Source organism: Alligator mississippiensis, chromosome 2 (genome assembly GCF_030867095.1).
Source record: "Alligator mississippiensis isolate rAllMis1 chromosome 2, rAllMis1, whole genome shotgun sequence".
Lineage (NCBI taxonomy): Eukaryota > Metazoa > Chordata > Crocodylia > Alligatoridae > Alligator > Alligator mississippiensis.
Window position 1 is genome coordinate 140,405,059 of NC_081825.1, and position 19,715 is coordinate 140,424,773.

The following is a 19,715-nucleotide window of genomic DNA, read 5'->3' on the forward strand; positions in this document are numbered from 1 at the left end:
ATTCTGGCAGATTTGGTGCTTCTGCCCACTTGGATGAGGGAGGGGTCAGGTACCAGGTATCACAGGACAGGGCACCAACTACGAGTGTGCTCGGCCTCAATCCCACAGTTTAATGTTTTCTCATAAAGCATCATCCTGCATCCACACAGATTTTTCTTAAGACTGCTCTTAGGACCACAGATTTGTGCTAGGCTGTCCCTGCCCCTAGGGCCTGGACTGCTTCAGGAGTGAACAGAGAAGAGGATCTGGCCCCAATAGGCCTAGCTGGGTAGAAAGCCAGCTCCCCTTTCCCTGATGTTCTCCTGCCAGCTCTCCTCCCACCAGAGGCCGGAAGAGGTACTTGGGAAGAGGCTATGTAGGGGCTGTAGGCAGATGGTATTTGAGGGCCCAAAGGGGCATGGTAACTACAAGCGTGGTCAGAAAGTTGCCTGTGGCAGGGTACTGTGGGTGCCTGCCACTTTAAGGGCTCAGCCAAGCAGCTAGCAGGTGCTTGATTGCAGCAGCCATTTTAGATCTCTGGCCACCCATATAAATAGAGCAGTTTGCTGCTGGCAGGGCAGGCAGTAACATTGCCTGGCTGCAAGCAACAAGCTGGAGGTAAGGGCAGGAGCTGTAAGGGATGGTTCGGAGGCTCCTGGTCCTGGGCGTGACCTAAAACTGCACCCTGCCAGGAGTGGGTGGCCTGGTGGGGCTCTCAGTGGCATGGGAGCCTCCAGGAAATACCAGGCCAGTTACCACCCCAGTGAAAGGCGGGTTGGGGTGCCTTAACCCCAGCTCCCACAACTGGGTGGGTTACACCTAGTAGGGCCAGAAGGTGGACCCAGGAGAGAGAGTGGAGCTAGAGGCTTGGAGGCCTGATGTAGAGTACCCTCAACTGGTCAATGCTGGGGCTAGGACCAGAATGGTCAAAAGGGCCAGGGGCCCACAATGAGGTACACCCAGAGCTGAACACCTGGGGTTTCTGACTGGCCTTGGAGGTGAGTCCAGGGCCTGTATAGCCAAAGGCCCTAGGGGGACCATGCCCAAGAGGGGAAATGGTGCAGGGAGCTAGGCAGCCCCGAATGAAGGTGGAGTAGGCTGCCTGAGTGGAAGGATCCAGTTGGGGTCTGGATGGGAGGATTCTGGGGCCCAGAGTGGGGCTGGTGAAATTAACAATTCTGGATGCCATCTGCGAGGCTTGGGCTGTGGTGAAGGGGAGGAACGGAGCCGCAGATAGCACACCTGGCATTGGGGCAGGAAAATGGGCAGCCTCCTGCCTAATTAACAACTTGATTAGATATCATCAAGGCATGGCAGGAGAGAAGATGGATGGTTGGCCCAGAACAAGTGGGCAGGGCATTGGTAGATCGGTCCTGAGAAGGCCCCTTGTTACACTGCCACAACCCAAAGGGAAGGAGATACCCCAACGTGAGACTGATAGAGTAATGCTAAAGGGGCCATAAAAGCTCCTTTTTGCTATAGGCTTATTCTGTTACACTCCCATTAACTCTCTCCTACTGGGGACTACTGTAGTTTCACCTTGGTTGATCAAGATACTGGCGTGGATCCACATGCTGGCATGATACACAGGTGAATTCCTCCCTTCACCATGCAAGGCTAGGAGTTTGGGAACAACCAGCCAAAATGAGAGCCAACCTCCATCCCCTCCAACTCTCACCCAATCCCTCATCCCCACATACTCCTGTCATGTGCTGGCACCATTCCTTCCCCCACAAGGAACCACTAGCAGGTTCTTTAAGGGCAGCAAAGGGGAAAGCCAGCACCTACCCATAGCCAGCAGGATAAGATTCAATACTAGCACTGCCCTTCAGTAGTAAAGAGAGAACTTGGGTATCCACTTGTAAATGTCAAGGAAATACTTGTATCCAACTCCCTTGGACTCTTTTGAAAGCCCCTATATCCTTCCTGAAGACAAAATATCAACATCCCCAGCGTAACAACATGACAAGTCTTCTCATTTGAAAGCAAGTGGTTGTGACCAGGAGGAGACACCACCACAGTTCTGAGCTGACCTTTCTATATATGTGGAGGCTGCTCATTCCACATAAGCAGACTAACCAATTGGGGAATCCCTAAGATAGGCTTAAATTTACCTCCCTTGAACAAGCCAGACCTTGGGCCTGAAACCCCGCAGCCAAAGCTGCCTTGGTGAGCAAGCAAGCAGCAGGTCCTAAGGCAGTCTCCACTCCCACACATCCCACAAGACTATCAGAGAATCCCCTAGCCTGTAACAGCTCAGTAGTGAGAAGCCATCTGAACAGGTATGTTGTTCACCCTGGGCACTTGTACACATGACAGGCATTTAGCCCCCTAAGTTGAAATGGTACATTTTTAATTGTAATGATTAAAAACCCACCATTTCAATTTAGGGGCTTCCATCACTTACAGCAAGGGGTTCAATCCTCCCATGCCCTGCCCTGCCCCCCCCACTGCAAAGCCTGCCTACCTCTCCCACAGCCAGGGGTAAGCTGCCAATGGTGGGCCAAAAAGCCCCTGAGCTGTAGGGAGCCCTGGTCCTTCCTTCCATGGTGGCAGTGCCCCCCAGGGCTGTCTGAGCAGGCTGGTAGTGGGCCAGATGCTGCCTCACCTCAGAGGCAGCACCTGGCCAGATCCAACTCTTCCCTGCACCCACCAGGGATCAGTGCCACTTGCACTGTCCCCGCCACCTTCCCAGTTCCCTCTACCACCCAGGAACAGGCTGGCTTGTCCCTGGGGCAGTGCAGGGAAGCAGCAGGAGGGCGGCTGGGTGTGCTGTGGGCCAGAGAAGGCAGCAGGGATAGTTCAGAGCACGCTGGAAGTCTGCCCAGGCTCGGGGAAGCTCAGGCTCATTGGGCTTCCAGAGCACCAAGCACCATCCCCACCACCTTCTCCAGCTGCCAACACACCTAGCCACCTTACTGCCATTTCCCCACACTCGCCCAAGGGCAAGCCAGCCCATTCCTGGGCAGTCCCAAATGGCTGGGACAGTGCACACAGTGCTGGAAGCCCCAGTGAGCTCGGGGAACAGTTGGATCCAGCAGGTGCTGCCTCTGAGCTGGGGCAGCCCCCAGCAGACTAGCTGCCCACCTGGGTGGTCCCAGGGGATGCCACCACCATGGAGGGAAAACCTAGAGCCCTCTGCAGTTCAGGGGCCACTTGGCCCACTGGCAGTGCACCCCCCAGCTGCAGGAGATGCAGACAGTCTCCAGGGGGGAAAAAAAAAACCTGTCAGATTAAAAGCTGCAACGTTACAGCTAGCTACATTGCAAACTCCTCATTTAGTTTAGTTTGCAGCATAAGCTCATTTTAATTGCATGAAAAAACCCCATGCATATAAAGTGTGACACAATTAAAACTGCAAAAACAAGCAATTTTCATCATGTGTACATGCGTCCCTCAATTTCCCCATTTAGAAGGGAGAAAGGGTCAGCCTAGAAAATAAATGGGCTTTGCAGCCCCAAGATCATGATCCCAAAATGCCAACATTCCTGGGAGTCAGTGCTGGGTAGCGCACCTGTTTTGCAACAGGTTGTAAATCCTCACAACAGAGGAAGGACTGGAGCCCATAAAAACAGCCACACTTTCTATGACTAGACTTCTTCCTATCTGATGTGTCAGGAACTGACACACATCTGAGGCCATTGCTTTATGGAGCAGCTAGTGACTTTCAAAATCAAAATTTGGGGTGCTCAATTTGTGGCATTAAATGGGCCAGATTCTCACAGTGAGCAGGTGCTCAGCATGGTCTGATAAATTAGGTCTCTTAAATGATCCTGAATAGTTTAAAGAGAAATTTCAAATGCCTCATGGGCCACAGACCTTCTGAACGTCTATTAATCAATGACTTCCCAGTTGTTGCAGAGGCAGGGCATGAGCCCTGGTCTCATCAACCCTGCAATGCATGCCTGGTGTTTCTGGTTTTGTGCCTTGCAAGCTTTAAGGGAAAACCTGGAGTAGCAATTCAGAGAACAACTCGGGTAGATGACTGCTGGACAGCAGGGGACTGAATTCGATGATCTGGAAGAAGCCTCCTGAGCCAAAATCCCTATAACTTATCAACTCAAAAACTGAGATGCCCAGCTGCTGTAGAGAATCAGGGTGAAGTGTCTCTATCTTGTGTGCTTGATCTCTGCCTGCAGCAACTGAACAGTGAATATGCTACTGGCACTGACTGCCATGCTTCCATAAGAGGGTTTTCGGGTAATCATCTTCTGTTTGCCATGCCAATATATTAATCTTGATTTTGCCTTACTGGCACTGACAAACAAAAGCATCACAAAATATTAAGTTAAAATTTCTCTGGATTCAAACAATGACCCCATAAAGCTTGTGTTTTGCTGAAGAGCAAGAAAAGTAATAAGAAAAAAAAGCAACAGCAGAGGCTTTACAGAATATGAACAGTCCTTGGACCAATACTCTTTAATGTCTTCATCAGCAACTTGGATGAGGGAGTGAAATGTACTCTGTCCAAGTTTGCAGATGACACAAAGCTATGGGGAGAAGTGGACACGCCGGAGGGCAGGGAACAGCTGCAAGCAGACCTGGACAAGTTAGACAAGTGGGCAGAAAACAACAGAATGCAATTCAACAAGGAGAAATGCAAAGTGCTGCACCTAGGGAGGAAAAATGTCCAGCACACCTACAGCCTAGGGAATGACCTGCTGGGGGGCACGGAAGTGGAAAGGGATCTTGGAGTCCTAGTGGACTTCAAGATGAACATGAGTCGGCAGTGTGACGAAGCCATCAGAAAAGCCAATGGCACTTTATCGTGCATCAGCAGATGCATGACGAATAGATCCAAGGAGGTGATACTTCCCCTCTATCGGGCACTGGTCAGACAGCAGTTGGAGTACTGCGTGCAATTCTGGGCGCCGCAATTCAAGAGGGATGCGGATAACCTGGAGAGGGTCCAGAGAAGGGCCACTCGTATGGTTAAGGGCCTACAGACCAAGCCCTACGACGAGAGACTAGAGAAACTAGACCTCTTCAGCCTCCGCAAGAGAAGGTTGAGAGGCGACCTTGTGGCTGCCTATAAGTTCATCACGGGGGCACAGAAGGGTATTGGTGAGTATTTATTCACCAAGGCGCCCCTGGGGGTTACAAGAAATAATGGCCACAAGCTAGCAGAGAGCAGATTTAGACTAGACATTAGGAGGAACTTCTTCACAGTTCGAGTGGCCAAGGTCTGGAATGGGCTCCCAAGGGAGGTGGTGCTCTCCCCTACCCTGGGGGTCTTCAAGAGGAGGTTAGATAAGCATCTAGCTGGGGTCATCTAGACCCAGCACTCTTTCCTGCCTATGCAGGGGGTCGGACTCGATGATCTATTGAGGTCCCTTCCGGCCCTAACATCTATGAATCTATGAACAAGGGTTTCATGGGAATACAGTGTCCAACTTTCCAAAGGCTCAGCCCTAAGCAGCTGGCCTTGAGAACACTAGAGAATCCTTACCTCAGTGAGGTCAACAGGAACTACTAGATGTTTTGAAACTGTCCCATAACAATTCACCCAGTAGTTTGCTAGCTTGTAAGACCAAGAAAGACCCCTATGACCACTTCCTCTGGTTCCTGCCCATGAGAGATCATGAGATAGCAAGCCTGTTAGCTCCCATCACATCAAACCACCCACAAAATCCGAAAGAAACAGATGGGAAGGCTGGCTAGAGGGTGCAGCACCAGCCTGCAGAGGCTGGTGAAATAAATTATTTACATAGAATGAAACAAAGGAACAAATTAAACACTGCAAATTACTCACAGACTAAAAAGGACTGATTATTCATCTGTAATTAAAATATACGGCTGGAATAGTAACTGCTTGCAGAGTAATCAGAGCACTCTATGACTATAAAAATTTAATTCAGTTTGTGCAGCCAATTAAAGAAAAACAGCCAAATAATCAACCAAGGCTGCTGACTTGTAATATGAGGTCATAGGGCAGCAATTAACAAGCTCCCTGAAATTGCACTGATGACTCAGTAAAAATTAGACAGGTACTGACTACATTATCAATGCTGCCCATGATAGCAACACCACCATTCAATCAAGCCTGAGACCAAGCAAGTTGCATAGAAAGGGGCTTCCTCATAGAAAATGAAGTCTCACAGCTAGTTTCCAATGACTCAAGAACTTGCTCAACTACATGTTCACCAGAGAACTTGTAAACCTCATGGTTCTGTCACTAGCACGTTGTCTGGAAGCCAGCAGAGACATTGGCCCAGATCCTCAAAGACATTTATGCACCAAAACCCCAGGGAAGTTTGGTGTCCAAGTGTCTGAGCCCTCATGGCTCAGACTGTGCATGGACTGCTGTGCACTGAAACCCAAGATGAGGGCTGGAAGCTCAGCAGTAAGCAAAGTGCTGTTTTGTACAAGATGTTTGGAGGGCATAAATACACAAAGCCTCTTTACCATCAGCAAAGCTCTACCACTTTACACCAGCAGCAGGACTGGCCTGAAGGGTGCAATGCAGACATAAGATGAGTGGAACCTGAGAACACTAATACTGTAGGAAGTTTCTATACATGGGATAGATTTTTAGATCAATAAATCTGGACCCCAGTTATGTGATTCTTGCTCCCTTTGGGAAGCTTGCAGGTAATCCCCTTGATAACACCAAGGTTTATTGTGAAATAGAAGCAACTTACCAGAAGGAAGATTGATGCCATATTGCATGCAGGTAGGTCACAGTGAGATTGTACCCATCACCAACACCTGCCTTAAGAGACAAGGAAAGGGAATGAAAACTCCTTGGAAAGGGGAACCAGCAAGGAAGAGTCAAAGGACATTTTCTGGGAAATAGATGGAATAGTGCACAACTCAAAGCTGCTGCACAATTCAAAAGTCCACAACTGCCTGCCCACCCAGACACCTAGCACACTCATCTACTACACCTTGATTTTGTTCTTTAAAATGGGCCTTCATTTCAGTCGGAGCATAATCTTCTGGATGCCTCTCCTCTGTCACATCATAAAACCCTTGGCCCTCACTAACTCCTGCCTTCTCACTGGGGCTTCATCTACCCTCCAAACAGATCAAAAGGCACACTTATCAGAACTGGGGAAATGTCATACCCATAGGAATTCAACTAGCTAGCTTACCCAAAAAGATCCAAAAGGCTCACTCTAATGGCTCGCCTTAAAGGAATTAAAGAGGCTCACTCCCCACAAAGGAAAATTACCTACCAAACAAGAAAAGTCAGCCACAAAATTAACTTATCCCCAATTAGTAGCAAAACCCCTTGAAGAGTCCATTCTCTCCTGCAAAGTTTCTTAACTGCAGGCTCTCCATCCAGACACTGCATGTTGCTCAGCTCAGGCTACCATTATCAGGTTGCCTCCAAACTCAGTCTTTACTGAGTATCTTCTAGCCCTGGTCTTTCCACAGGCCTCTTCTATCACTGTTAGGCTTTCCCAAGATCCAGCCCTTACCCAGGCCCACTCACCATCACAGCATTGCCTCAGCTCCATCCAACCACATCCCCCCTCCCTCCCACTGCCAGGAGCTTTCTGCCTCGTGCTATGTGTTTATATAGCTAAGTAGGGGCAGGACTTCCAGTCTGGGTACACTGTCTTAAAGGCCTAGACCCTGTTTCCATCCTCTCTTCCTAATGCAACCAGGGACCTCAAAATACATAAGAAGATCTCAGCACAGAAAGGAGCAGATCATTTGCAAGACTCTTGAGCCCTGCCAATTGACTGCCATAAAGTGTGTGGCCAAGCAATGCCTGTAGCATGGATTGGGCATGAGGGGGGAGTACACTCTCCTTGGCCAGAGGCTGGGGGAATGGGAGGGATATTTGCTTTTGAGTTTGGGGGCATGTTGGTTTTGTTGTACCTTCTTATTTTAATATTTTACTCTGCTTCTTTTGTGGGAAGGTTGGCATAGAAACCTCATAAACAAATAAATCAGCACCTCTGGCCCAACAGTCCCAGCTATTCCCTCTAACATGCCATTTTTTTATTCTCCTGCTGAGATCCTGACCTCCTGAAGGACTGCAGGAGGAACACCACAGTTGTGGACTCCCATCTAAAAGCCACTCCGTGCTTTGCAGAATGCACAGTTGCACACATAGGGCTTCCTTGGGAGACAAAGTAATATTGAAAGGCCGGGACTATACCACACAGACAGGGAGCAAACTCCCATGGTACAACTCAAACCCAAATAAATCTGCAGTCAGAAAAGGAAAACAGAGCTTGGATTAGGAAGGGAAAATAAAAAGAGGAAATAGTAACACAGCCACCACAGCAAAAGTACTCTACAAGCACAAGAGAATGAAGCGTATGCACACATACACGCATGCATGCACGCACACATGCAGTACCTAGATGAGTAAGATCTGATGGCAATGCTATAGATGATAAAAGCTTCAGTGGGGAGAGAAGTCAACTGCTAAAGCACTCGATATTTAAACAATAATCATATCTCAATCTACACAGGATGCAACAGTAATCCCTGAAACATGACTTGTCAACATGCTGTCGAAAAGACCTTCCAGCGTTGCTCGTAGCCAGAAGAAATGAAAAAGATAAAACTGACATGGACAGGGAGAGAAAAGGATGACGGCCTCCAGTGCAATACTTGCTCAGTAGCATTCCCCATGGGCCAGAGAAGGTTGTGTACCGCTGGCATATACACTTGAAACAGAAGGTAAAGCTAGAGTGAAAATTATGGTATTTTGACACTCGCCCCCATCACAAAAGCCCTGGCAGTTTATAGCAGCAACATGAACAAGGCTGCTGCCAGGGAAAACACGAGAAGGAAGAATTAAAGCACAAGGGAAGAATGGAGGAAGAATGATCACACAGAAAAAAATAACAGAAACACATCCCTCCTCTTACTGTAAATAATCTCACAGCAATAGCTTTCTATCTATACAATACTGGGATGCTGGTTATTGCTTGCTGCTTATGTAAGTTAGCTGATTTCTATCTCTTGCTCTATACTATGATTCAGGGATTGAAAGCGCAAGAACCACAGCAGCCCTCTCTCATGTGCAGCATATGACTGGTAATGTTTAAGAACAGAGACGATAACGTATCCATTTTCCTCTCACACAGTGTATTTTTCTAAACACTTGCCCTTACTATTAACTATTAACAAGCTGTAGAAGAAAGGAGGAAGATCCTTTTAAACCTTTCTTTCTTTTAACCAGCACACCCATGCAAATCAAACCAAGAGTGCAGGAAATAGTACCAGCCCAACCCACCTGAAGTCCAGGGGTACCCTTCCATTGGCTGTGGGAATTGCTATTTTGCTGTCTTTTCTAAAGACGCGAGTACAACTTCCAGGTCTAATCAGGTCTGAGGAGACAGAGGCCTCTGGCATTAGAAACACATTTATGTAGCCACCAGGCCAGCCCCTTCTGTTTGTTTGACACTGAAGCCAGTTTTAAAGGCATATGCAGACTATATCATCTCATCACTACAAAATCCCCAGACTGTGCCTCCTGTCTCTTGAGTCACATGCCAGCTTTCCTTTCACCATTTCTTTTTTACTTCAGAGCAGTGGCTGAAGCTGCCTCACAGTAATTTGCAGAGTAGTTTCTGCAGAGAAACATTGAGATACTTCAAATAAATGAATACCTGAGGCATTACCAGCCTCAGATGAGTACTTTAGCATTTTAAATAATTCATGAGCTCCATGCCTTGAACTGAAGGACAAGGGGGAGATTGCAGCAGATATTCTTTATGGGCTCTCGTAAACAATGCAGTACCTGGCATCATATTTAATAATGGGAGGGAAATTCTAAAACTTGCACAAAACCATTAACAGGAAAAATAAATATGTGGTGGGGCCGGAGCCTCTGAGGTCAGGAGACACTAGGGAGTGGTAAGTAAAGTGCAGAATCAGGAGCTTGGAAAACTCAGCTCTTTTCTGACCATTGCCATGGCAATTCTGGTGACCTTGAGCGAGTCCTGCTGAAGTTCAGTGCCTTTAGTTTCCCCATCTGTATAACAACACTCATGTCACCCACTAGGTTGTTTGCATGAAGACTTATCTCCGTGTTTTTGAAGCAGCCTGGGATGCTCAAGTCAAAGGTGCTGGTGATAGGGATTCAAAATAGTGCAAGAGGAGATAAATCAGAAGTCTGGGTTTCAGGAGGTCTGCTGTGGTGCTGACATGGCTCCCATTACCATCACATCTGAGCCCCTGGTGATCTTTCATGGGTTTGTCCTCATGGATCCACTCTGCAGAGGGTAGGCAAACTAATTCACCTCTCCGTGCTTAAGTTTCTTGATCAATAAACAAGGAGGGAAATTACTTTCCTGTAGCAGGGAGGAAGAAAGGTCCTAGGCTCAAGCCATTATTGTTTGCAAAAGCGCCCTAAGATCCTTGGGTGCGAAGTGCTGGGAAAGCTGATGACATTAAATCAGGGGGTTGGGAGGGACCCTCTCAGGTCAGCTAGTCCAACCCTGATAACCAGTCAAGGGTGGCACTGGACAATTTGACACTTCATGCGTGGTCCCATGATTCATTCGTCCCTCCTGCTGAGAGTGCACAGGTGACTGCTAGGGAAATAAGAGGCCTCAGCATTTGGTTGACTCCCCTTATCCATTGCATCACACCTAGGCAGTGGAGTGGAGCAACACAATTACCCCCTGTCTGCCCCACACTGGAGCTTGGGTGAGAATTGGTGAGCTAAGATGGAGGAATGCTTGTGAGCTGGTGGAGAAACCACTAGGAGAAATGGCAGAGCTTCCCAGCCCTTTGAAGGAGAGGCAACTTTGACCGATCTCTGACACAAGTTACTCCTAAAAGTCCCAGAACCCTCATCAGCTAAGCATAGGTGTCTTCTATCTGTACTTGACAAGAGGTCATAACCTCATAAATTTATCATGATTTTCAGGGTTTGTAAACCCTGAACTGGTGTATTTTACGCGGAGATAATCCTCAACTCCTCCCACAGACTTACAGCTAGAATGGAACATGTTATCCCATGTGCCTTGAGGTGCTTCTTACAAGGACTGGCTCGCACCCAGGCCCAGAGGTCTGTGCTGCCTGCCCATCTCATTTGGGTTCTTCAGAAAATGCTGGTGTTGATCCATAGCCTACAGGATTTGAAACCTACTTACCTATGAAACTTCCTCTCTCCCCATGCAGCATGCAGCAACTAAGACCAGCTGGGAAATTTGTGCTAACAACTAGGTCATTAAAATGGTTGGACAGATGGAAGCACAGTGTTCTCTAGGGAGATCAACTTGTCAATTCATTCCTCACAGCCCAGCAACACCTGGGCCCATCAACCTTTGGTGCTCACCGTAACACTGACCTATTCCTCCAAGCATCCAGGGAAGGGTTAGAAGAGGGAAGACAGCCAAGAGGGGCAACTATTACTGGTGGATGGAGTGAGTGGCTGTTTATTTGTGACTGTGTATATGTTTTGTACTGCATAGAAGACAGGCTAATTTTACAAGCAGATTGATAACACTGTGCCTGGTTCTCTGGCATGCCACTACAGGTTTATGAGACTTGGAGGGGAGCTGGGCTGAATAGACTCTTCTGTGCAGCCAGACTGTTTTTCTGCCACTCTTCCATTTGGACAGTGAGACTGAGGACTCCCTGCTGGTTGGTTACCAGGGAGCTGCAAGATGGCCTTGATGTGCATGCTCTGCTTGGCATCATGGCAGTCTAACCCTCTGAGAGTGGTAGAGAAAACACATGATGACTAGAGTGCTAAAATAGCTTCTCTGTCTCTGAAAAGTATCTGGAAAGAGCTATATCATCAATGATAACAGTGACATTCCTGGGGAAGGCCATATGAAATGCAACCTTCCATCCTCAACATGTAGCATGTCCATTTGCTTGGGTTTCTGGGTTTTCCACCCCTTGACTTGCACATTAGGTCAGGTTACCCTAATTTGATTCTTCCTAGGCAGCATCTTCCTGGGCAAGATTCACTGCACTGGATCCTTGTTGGAAGAAAGACTCTAACCTACCCAAGGAAGGCTACATACCAACGTCCTGCCTTTTAAGTCTAGGCTCAAAGGAAGGCTTTAAAAAAAAAAAAAAAACAAAAACAAAAAACAAAAACAAAAACCAACAACAACAACAGATAATGACACCCATTTTGGTCAAAAACAGCTAACTAATTTCTGTGTGTCCATTCTATACAATGATTATTAAATGCAAAATCCAAAACCCAGGGCAGTGACCATAGCACTGAACCACATCCCCCCCAGTTTTCTCTCCAGTATTTTCTAGCACCACATTCCCTCTCAACTGCTCAGCTTCACAAGAAGGGTGCTTTTGGTAATGCTTAGCCCAGAGCCTGATGGTTAGCATCAGATGTGCTGAGAAGTGGGAACTGCAGATTTAAATCTACTCTGGGTGAGAGGAGCCTAGAACCCAAGTCCCCTAATCTCCGGGAGCACCTACACATGCATATTAATGTGAAGCAATAAACTCCAGCACATATCACGCTGGACTATATTGCTCCCAGGCACTGTGCTTACATGTGCACCTGGGACTGCAGCAAGTTGAGCCAGGTTGGAGCAGCCCCAACTGGCAGGGGATCCAGGGGGTCAACCTGCCACCCTGGCACTGCTCTGGCTCAGCTCAAATGCTGCAGAGGGGCTGGTTGGGGCACAAGGGTGCTCCAATGTACGGCTAGCTGGCAGGCAGCCCCTGTACTGAAGCACCCTCGTGCCCCAGCCAGCTGGGTCAGCATCTACACATGTGCTGCTGCACACAAAAAATCTCCACAGCAGGATACTTGTATTTACAAGTACTAACCTTCTGCAGAGTTTTATAGTTTCCTGCAGCCTAATAGGGACGCACTGTGTAGACACCGAGACATTTACTGCAGAGGTAATTAGGCAATTCCACAGTAAATGTCTCCTGTAGACATGTCGCCCGGGTAAGTGCCCTGACCTTTGGATTAAAAGGTGGGAGGAGCCACCTCTACTTCCTGACACACATGGTGTTGTCCACCTTAATAGAGAATGCTCATAATGCAACGTATGCAGCTAAGTCAGCTGCACATGTGCCACTTATCTGTCTAAAGATGACATGGGATTTGGGGCTGTGTGTCAAGAGCCCAAAGTTACAAAACAGAAATGTCTTAAAATGACTTTCATCCACCATCCATTTGGCCAACAGTGAAATGTTCTGAAGAGCTGAAGGACCATGGCTTTGCCTGTTGCTAGTACCACCTTTCACCTCACCTTCTTCGACAGGCTTATTCCCTTCGTACCTGCAATTCATACTCATATACCTCGTAGGCCAACAGACTGTATACAGTAGACAGTATTCCCTCTACCAGTCTCAGCAGCATGGGGATGGGTGGGGTGGGTCTTTAACCCAGCATTTCCTGAACAACTCCAGAACCTCCAACACCCACCTCCTGCTTGTTTGGGTCTCCTGCTCAGTTATAGAATCTCAAGCAGAGCCTGAGCCAGTGGTTTGTCCCCGGATTCCTCTTCCAAACTTGTCCTTTTACATTATTTTCCTCGCAGGCCTCTGAGCATGAGTAAACTCCATAGCATTCACCAGGGCAGTGAAGGAATCCAGGTTTCCTTTCTGTGTTTCAAACAAGGCTGGCTCTTCCAAACAGTCATGTATTCCAGGGTGTTGCTACTGCATAGCCACTGGCTAACCACTGGCTGAGGGGGCGGTCTCTGGCCTAAACACCTTCTCTGGTCAACTGTGGACTTCCCCACAGTCCCTCATAACCCTGACTGGCCCTTGCAGTAGGTCTATGAGGCTAGGTCAAGACTGAAGCAGGGACAATCTATAGATGGGTCTTCCATGCCTGTCCTGCTCTTTCAACAGTCTGAACAGTGACTCAGGCTTTACTTAGAAAGTAGTACCCATCACCTTACTGTATATACTGCAAGTTATACACAAGCACCCAGTTTTTTTAAGGCCAGACAGAACTACTGAGGATCATCAGAAGATGCTACATGCCTTTCCTGTATGAATTCCCACTTCAAGTATAAGGGCTGTGCTTGAACTAGAACATATATTTTTGGTAAAATAGCTAATCTTGATTTCAGAATACCCAGAAATGAAGAATCCACTCCAACTCTTGCTATATTGTTCCAAAGATTAACTACCCTCACTGTTAAACACAGGACCTAATGTCCAGTCTGACTAACATCAGTACCTCACCAGTGGCTCTCATTATCTCTCTCCTGGTAGATCAACAGCCTTTTTTACCCAGTGTCTGCACCTCATGCAGGTGCTCATAGGCTATAATCAAGTAATTCCCTCAGCCCCCTCTTTCATCAGCTACATCAACCGAGTTCCTTAAGCCTAAAGCATGTTTCCCAATCCTTTCACCATTCTTGTACTCTCCTCTGAAGCTTCTCAATTACCTTATTACCCTTCTTGAAAAGAGGATTTCCCACCCTGCCTCTGGGCTTCTTGTTGTTGTGGCGGGGTGCCTGAGCCCATCTTCACTCTGACTGGTCTAGATTTAGAATTTGGGACTGAATTATAAAAGAGGATCCACTCCCCAAGTAACACATGTGGATGGTCCCAAGAGAGAAGAAAGAGAAAGTCCTGAGCTGCATATCCCAAGTGAATGAAGGTGCCTTTTTGCAGACCAGAATGTGGTGTCTAAGCCCTAGAGAAAGGTTCGCTGTGTCCTCAGTATTTTCTACTAGCTTGCTCCCAACAGGGCTGGCTGTTCTGAACCCCATGCGCACACAGTGTATGGGGAACCTGGATGCCTCACTGGGCACTGGATTTCCTTCTAGGGTCCCATTACCTAAAAGTTAGCAATGCCAGGCCTTTGTTGCATCTTGCCCCTCATGTTTATAACCTTCTCTTCCAATCTCCCTCTTAATCAGTTTCTAAATTGCAGCCTCTCATTTGTTTTTATGTGTTTCTATTTTAAGAGAGTGGCATTTGATTAGGTTTTCATTATGCAGCACTGGCTTGACTCTGCTGCACTGTGCTGCCAATGCTGGAGTGGAGAGCGCAACACATAAATAATAACGAAAACCAAGAGCTATTTTAACTGTATTTATTTCATTTATTACAAGATATAGGTGCTGGATGCAAAGAGATTGTCAGGACCAGCAGGACTCCTGAAGCGTAACTGAGATGTGACAGACCTGTCAATCTGGGACTATAATTGCATCGCTGCAGGTTTGAATTACAAGTTGTTTGTACCGAGTAGAGCAATACAGCTCTTTGGGGAGAAATGTGTTCATTTATATTTCACTACTTTGATCAACATTGTTTATAAATTTGCTAAAATGTAACACAGCTTTCCCATTTGACTTGGGGTTTTCAAAAAAACAGTCAGTCTTGGCCGAATCCAATGGTGAAACTCCCAGCGATTTACTTCAGTGGGAACAGGGTTAGAAAAACAGTGAGAATCGTGCATGTGAGATGGTACAGAAGGAATGAATTCAGCAAAGCTTGAGACATTTTTATAACATAATATTTTTCTGCTCATAGTGTGTACACTCTGTTATAGTAACTTTGTGCATTCCTTCCAGGAATGGACAACCCCACTTCCCTTTGATTCCTGCTCTACCCAAAATTTAAAACCAACTGCCTGGGAGGGGCAGCAGCATTTCAGTTCAGGCAGCAGTGAGGGAGTCAACTAACTACATGGTTCACTATCATCTACCTGATTCTTGCTAATCTCTTTTCACACCACAGGTGTTAATGACCCTCTCTCCTTTTTAATGAACTTGATGTTCCACTATGCAAACTGTTTTTTCTTCTGCAATTTTGCTGCCTGTTAGCCATTCCTGGTAATGTCTCTCTTCTATTTCATAGCCCTGAAGACTGTTTTATCTCTAGCTAAAAACCTTAACTCAGGTGTGGTAATATTAACTCAGGTGTAGAAATCACTGACAGTGAAGTATTGGAGGCACTGGCAAGATGCTCAAGATGGCCAGATTTTGTTTTGTGAATCTGAATAAGAGAAGCACATTTAACTAGAATGACTCTAATACTTATGAAATGGTAGCTTTTGACTATTTTTGCCTAGTTTAGCTTTCTTAAAACTAAATATATAATCTAGCAAAGTAATGCACATTCCAATAAGGAGATATTTGTTTTCCCTTTGACCTTAAACTGAATAATATAGTGCTAGGCCTCTAGCATTTTGGCAAAGTTTCTAATTTCTATGTAACTAAACAAAAATGTTTTCTGTTTTATGTGATGGGACGCCACACCATCTATACCCCACTTCTCAGATTTGCCCATGATTCCTTCTCTGCATACCCTCTTTGGTATCCATGTTCAGAGTTTGGGGCTACTGAGGCTTGTTTTACTGTTTGGAGGTAATGTGTGTGAACGTAAAAGGCCAGGTGGATCTGCTCTTTGTGTCCACAGGCTTTCCCATCCAAAATGATGGAGTTCATGAGCATCCAAATGTTGCAAAAGGAAAGTTAAACAGAAGTCACTGGGGGAGACAGCACTCACTGAAACCTGTGCTGAGATCTGCAGCCAGGTAGCCCTCAGTTCTAGGAAGGATTCAGTGTATGTGATGGGCAAGAGAGACTCCAGACAGAGCTTATTCCTTGGGTGGCCTTGTGGACCCTCAGTTCCTCAAACAGAACAAATCCATTGTGAGAACAAATCCTCCAAATAGAACTCAGAGGTGACAGGCTTCCACCTGAATCTGAAATCCCAGAGCCTGCTGTTGAGTAGGTCAGGGTCTAAAAAAAGGTGGGATTGCATAAGCAACCTGAACAGGAACCATGGACTTCAAGCAATGGTGACCCTTGGCAGTGGTAACACACCAGTGGAGTGGCAGACGCCCCCAGTGGTGGAATGGCAGCATCCCCTACTCACAGAGTGGCAATGAACCCTGGTAATGACAAGGAGCAGCAGATGTCCAGCAGCAGTGGTGAAGAACAGCAAACTCCAGCAGCCACCCTGGTATCAAAGAGCAACAGTGATCCCCAGCGGCAGAGTGGTGGCAGACTCCCATATGGGCCTCCCTACCCAGCATCTGCCACTTTTGGCTGGCATAAGCAGGAGAGCACCCCAGAGAGCAGCCCTGGGTGAGTCTCTCTTCCCAGCAGACAGAGCTAAGTGGAATGTTCCCAGGGTTGGTTTCAGACCTGGCTCACTGTTTATGGGACCACCTTATAACTGGCACTGATTTAGACAACCCAGGCCATTACCAAGTCTTTCAGATGGCATGACTACACGGCAGGATTACAATATGTTGCTAAGCATATTCTTGACCAGAGCCAATGGGCATCCATTTACAAAACACATTACATACTCATTTACATGTGTGTTTGCCTGGGGAGGATTGGGCAAGAGCCCACACACTGACAGACTTAAAGTTAGGCATAACAACAAGATGAACCCTTGCTGTGTGCTAAACAGCCACTGTGCCAGTGTTGCCAAGTCTCACAAGAAAAAAAAAGTGGTACTGCCTTTAAAAACAAGCCCAAAACAAGCTCAACCCATGTCAAGCCCAAAACACTGCCCCCAACCCAATGCGGGGGACTATGGGGAATTTTGGGGTGGCTATATACCCTCCAAGTCCCGTGTATCCTCCCCTCCATGCCACCCCTGCTGGCAGAGCATGCGGCATGGCGCAGAACTGCTCCACAGCCAGGCTGGGACCTTGCAGCAGTGACAGCGTAGTCTGGAGCTGGGGCACACTGAGACCCACTACCTGCGCACCCCTGCCCAGAGCGTGCAGGTGGCAGATCGTGGCTCTGCCCCAGCTCCAGACCACACTGTCACTGCTGTAAGATCCAAGCTCAGCTATAGAGCAGCTCTGCGTCCTGCCACATGCCCTGCCAGCGCTGCTGGGGCTGGTTTCCATGGAAACCCCAGCCCTGAACTATCACAACACAGCTGCTGGTGGGGGGGGGGGAGGGCTCCATGGAAACCAGCCCCAGCTACTCAGGCGGGGCTGCTGGGAAATGGAGCTTGGCTGCTGGCCAGATCCATCATTTTGCCCACCCCAGAGCTATAAATTTTTTTGTTCAATTTACCTATTACAAAAAAGCCCAAAATAAGCAACCTCCAAATAAAAACAAGCCCAAAAGACTGCAACCCATGACTCTCAAAAAATTAAAGCAACTTTTTTAAAAAACAAGCCCAATTCCATGCATTATAAGTGGACTTGGCAACCTTGCACTGTACATAGGAGTGTTCCTCTGCAGGATTAGTAATGGATCACAAACCATTCATCAGGAAACAATCTTCATTCTACTGGTACAGTCCCTGTGTACCATGCAAGGGTACGGCCAGCTTTCTATTACAATAGCTAACACTTTCTACAGCAGATGCGAGATATATATTTTTTTTAACCATTTGAGCTTTGTCATTGTAGATAAGACTGGAGGGAACAATTTGCTTGCTCTAATAGGTATACACACCTCTGCTCTGAGGGTACTTTTAGAATGCAACATACAAGACCTCAGACCTTTAAATCTGTGCATTGACTAGGAAATAATGACTTGAACACTCTTTTCCCTTGCAATAAAACCTTCCTCTGCCTTGCAGGCCATGCTCGTAACAATCTTCATCAGTCAGGTGTTACCCTCTTTGACTTTATACATCTACTAGTATTGCTTTTTGCACTGGCTAAATAACATGGAAACAACCTTTGTTGAAGCATGCTTGTCCAATGATACATGCCTCACATAGACCATGAAGACACAAGACGACTGGTTAAATGATTTCAACAATCATGAGGGTCTTTTAAAATCTTTAACACCTGCACACACACAGTTATTATTTCTGTGTTGTTATAACACTGACATTGCACAACCAACTTGTACTGACTACCTACACCCCAGTCAGTACTTACAGTTATCCTGATGACTTATGGAAGAAATAGAGGGAATTGTAGGAAGGTACAGGAATGCTGTCAGCCCACCAGTCATTTGTCCATCGTCGCCCTTGCAAGTGAGTAGATTACCAGGCCAAACAAAAGCTTTCGTTGGGTATTAGCCTGTACTTCAGCATGGGCCAGTAAGCCTCTTACACCTGAGTTAACCTAGATCAGGGGTTGTGAACCAGGGGTACGTGTACCCTCGGGGGTACTTAAGGCGGCCCTTGGGGGTACATGTGGGTGGGCGGAGATGGAGTGCTGCCATACACTATCCTGCCAGCTGGACATGGGGGGCAGGGAAAGGTCACACAACCAAATGCAGAGCAGCAGCAGTTGCTGTGTGCCACCTCCCCCCCACTCCACTTGGCATCCACCTGCGCATCCATCCACCACATACCACACCTGCACCCATTCTGCATCTGGCTGCCGTGGGTACAGTTCTCCACATCCAGCCACCAGGGGTGCACTGACCCAAACAGGTTGAAAACCCCTGACCTAGATTGTTGCTGCAGTAAAGACATACCTATAGCGAAAGGCAGTCCTTGCTCAAAAAGTTTACAGTCTACATAGGCAAGCCAAGGGATGCAAGGGGACATTGAGGCATGGAGAAATAGGGTGAATTGGCTAAGACCCAGCCAGGAACAGAGCACTGGTCTCCTTGGGTGCAGTCTTGAATTCCAGCCCCCTGCACATCCCATCTCAGCTTCTCCTCACCATCCTTTCTTCACATTCTCCACATCCTTACCTTGAGATCTACACAGCTCCTGAAGTTGCTGTATCCTCTGCCTAGGTACATGCTACAGGTGGCTTCTTCTCAAATGTACTTGCTCTTCTTCAAGGATTAGACAGATAACAATACATTGTCTCCTTTCCCTTTCCTCTGCTTGTTTCATAGCTGTTACTTGTATAAGGAGAAGCTTAGTCTTCCTTACTGCCACTAGGCAGGAGCTTATCCGAGCTCCCCGGTGGG

At 47.3% G+C, this 19,715-nt stretch overlaps 1 long non-coding RNA gene across 2 annotated transcripts in view; it reads right to left on the reverse strand.

The window, feature by feature from the left end:
• LOC109285863 (uncharacterized) overlaps positions 1 to 19,715 on the reverse strand; it is a 47,739-nt gene that overhangs the window by 15,026 nt on the left and 12,998 nt on the right. The window contains exons 1-2 of one of the 2 annotated variants that reach the window (XR_002093760.2): positions 9,182 to 9,269; positions 6,621 to 6,691 (exon numbers count right to left, since the gene is read on the reverse strand). This is a non-coding gene — a long non-coding RNA (uncharacterized LOC109285863). Of the gene's footprint in view, positions 1 to 6,620; positions 6,692 to 9,181; positions 9,270 to 19,715 lie in introns of those variants that run through there. The other variant, XR_009459542.1, reaches the window with a different exon arrangement.